Below are 3,755 nucleotides of genomic sequence, written 5' to 3'. Positions count from 1 at the left end.
GCGGGTTCGCGTCTGGACTCGGCGAGTCCATGCTATTTAATGAAACCCTAATTTTCAGGGTTTGAGACCTATTTAAAGGGGCTTATGGCCATCATTTGCAACCACCAACCCCAGAGAGAAACCCTAAAGAGATCTTGAGCGTTTTGGGAGAGAGAGGAGGCCATTGTTAACTTTTAAAGCATTGTTTGGCAAGGCAAAGGAGATTCTAGCTAAGAGGAAGCAAGGGAAGTGGACATTCTTCAAATTTGGAGCTCAGAGCATCACTTTGGAGGTAACATTTTGGCTCCCTTTTCTGTTGTTATGATGAACATGGAGGTTTAGGGTTTCTTGACCCCTTTATTGGTTAGATTTGATGTCCATATCGTCCCTATTTGTGATGAGGCTTGGAATGGGATCCATAGAGGTCCAGAGAAGCTTTATTCCTCAAGCTTTATGAGGATTCATGGGAGTTTTGACCTTGGGTTATGAAATATAGTGCTAAAACATCATATAAGAGCAAATAGATGTTGTTTGAGCATCAAGGTTTGGACTTTACGTGATTATCATGCTTGGGGATGCCAGATCTATGATTGTATGGAACAAATCTGACCTCAGAAGTGGTTTTGAGTTTATGCATAGCATGAACTCGCCGAGTCTGAAGAACAGACTCGGCGAGTAGTATGAAGTTTGCCCATAATCACTCGGTGAGTGGACTTGTCGAGTTGAGGGAACGACTCAGTGAGTCAGGGGGGATGAGTTCAAGCCGGAACTCGGCGAGTTGTTCCTGAGACTCGGTGAGTTGAGTCGTGGTGGCTCCGCGATTCATGCCAGGTGGAACTCGTCGAGTCAGGGAGGTACTCGACGTGTCAAGAAAGGATCTATGAGAGTCAGTGGACACGTGTAGACTCGCCGAGTCGCCCTAGTGCACTCGCAGAGTCCGGTCAAAGTTGACCGTTGACCTTGTTGAATTTTAGGGTTGAGTACAATTATATTTATGAGTGTATTACTTTATGTGATTAGGTGGAGGCTAGATCACACTTATTCCGAGTCAGATATTTATCAAGACATCGAGGTGAGTATTCTCACTATACACTACCTAGAGCGGTATATTGTGCAGACCAGAGGGTCTTATGTGTTATGCATGAGATTATGTGTTATGTGTTATGTGTATGTTGTATGTTGTTATAGACCGGACCGAAGGGTCCAACGATACAGACCGGGCCGGAGGGCCCAACGAGCTATGACCGGACCAGAGGGTCCAACGAGCTACGGGATTGGAGGGTCCCGCTGAGACACATCGACCGGAGGGTCGTATTATATCCTTAAGTGGCGTATGTGTTTTATGTGGTATTTTGGGGAACTCACTAAACATTTATGCTTACAATTGTTGTGTCATGTGTTTCAGGTACTAGTGATGAGCGCGGGAAGGCGCCGGCATGATTCATACACACTTATGGAGTTTATGTCTGAGATTTTGGGGAGATGTTTTGTGATGATAACAATTGATACAATATGTTTTGACAATATTTTATGAGTAAATGTATGTTTTAAAAATGAAAAATTGTTTTGAAAATTTACGTTGTTACATGAGTGTAGTGAGAAGACTTACCTCAAATACTGAATGATAGCTGACTATGTCCCGGCTCTAAATATCAACTCAACACAACCCCTAAACAAAAACAATTCCTTAAATACAACTCATAATGCCCTAAAACCCTTAAAGTCAAACTTGGTCAAAGACTAAAGTTAAAGGTCAAAATCAACGGTCCGAGTTGACCCAACTCGCTGAGTTGTCCTTTATCTCGTCGAGTTTCTCCATTAACTGCACAGATCGGGAAAACTCCCATCAACTCGTCGAGTTCGTTAATGAACTCGTCGAGTTAGCCAGAAATCCAACGACTTAATGCATTAAGATGTTCCATCGAATCTAGGAACTCCAATTCTTAGATCTCCTTCAAAATGATGTCTAGAAGGGTAAAGTTTCTAACTTTACCCTTAGGAACCATCCAAAACGAGTCAAACCCAAACCCTAGACCCATTAGAGTCAGGCTTAACCTATTAAGCCCTTAAACTCTCAAAACATAGTCCCAAAATACTGATCTGAACTCCTAAGGCTAGAAAATCACGTAAAGTTTCCAACTTTACGTCCATGCATGCTAAAAAGAAACCCTAGGACTCAATATGGGCTTAATAAAGGACTTATTGCATATATGGGACCTAGGACCTAGCATAGCTTGCAACTTTAAGCCAAATGAGGCCATAAAATGGCTAGACCTAACATGACAACCCTTGTAACCCTCAACTTCTTGAACAACTCAACCAAGAGTCCAAAATTAAGATAAAACTCCAAATAAAGAGATCTGGATGATAACAAAGCAAGGTATAAGCTTGATACCTCCAAATGACTGAATGAGTGAGGAGATTCTGGATCTAAGTCTTCCCTCCAAGCTATGCACCTTCCACTTCAAAGATTCACCAAAAATGTGCAAAATATCAACACTTAAGACCCTCCACAAGCTCACACACTCACAAGGACGATGATACACACTTTTAGGGTTTTCTGGACAGATGAGGCTGGTAAGGAGGCCAACCAAGGGGATCAAGGTCTTTAAATAATGTGCAACACCTTAAAAATTAGGGTTCCCTTCTCAGTCGGCAACTCGCCGAGTTGGTGCAGCCCAACTCGTCGAGTTGGTTCATCAATATCTGCGGCCAAAACTCTCTCGACACGACGAGTTGAAGCTTTCAACTCGTCGAGTCCCCAAAGGAAATTATAAATATTTGAAGAAATAAACTTATACCGGAGCCAAGCGTTACAAAAAAATGTAATATACTCTAATATATTCATACACTTTACACTTTTTAAAAAATACAAAATTGACAAAAAAAAAAAATAAAACGTAGCAAAAATACGAAAAAAAAACAAAATAATACGAAACAAATACGAAAAATATAAAAAAACATATTCATACATTTTACATTTTTTGAAAAATATCAAAAGACGTTATCAAATTGACGAAAAAAACTAAAAATATGAAAAATATATATAAAAAAATGATAAAAATATAGAAACAAGTTTAGTTTTGACTAAAAATAAAAATAAATGAAAATAAAAAAGTTAATGTATTAGTTTATTTACTTTGACACGGTAACAAATACTTTTAAATATTTGGACTGCAAAAAAAAAAGTGATACTTATTTTGGCATGCTAATGGTAATAAACACTTTTTGACAAGTTATTTTGTTTTAACTTATTAATTTTTTTATTAAGACTAAAACTAAATTACACTTTCATCTTTAATTTAAAGAAAAACAAGAGTCAATAACATGTAAGATGTCGTTTTCCGTTATACGTATAAGCATAAATTTTAAATACTAAAAAACAATTTATCAATATATTACGTTTCAATAACATATAAGCAAACTAAAACATTTTTTTCTTTGTAAAACTTTGTTTTCATATCGGATAACAAATAAACACTTCCATGTATAAATTATTTTAGATAAACAATCCCAAACACCCCTTATTAGGGGTGAGCGCGGTGCGGTTCGGTGCGGTTATTAGCTAAAACCTCACCACTAACCGCAAATACGGTTAATCCATTTTCAAAACCGCATGGTGCGGTTATTTTTGCGGTGCGGTTAGGCGGTTATTTTTGCGGTGCGGTTTTGTTTTTTTGTGTTGCGGTTATTAACCGCATAAATTTGGTGTCATTATTTTGTGTGGTTTTTAACCACAGTTTAGAGCTTAAACGGTTTTAAGAGTTCAAACATAT

Source organism: Lactuca serriola, chromosome 1, assembly GCF_051521515.1.
Source record: "Lactuca serriola cultivar US96UC23 chromosome 1, Lser_US96UC23_V15, whole genome shotgun sequence".
NCBI classification, from domain to species: Eukaryota; Viridiplantae; Streptophyta; class Magnoliopsida; order Asterales; family Asteraceae; genus Lactuca; species Lactuca serriola.
Note: the sequence above shows the minus strand (reverse complement) of the source record.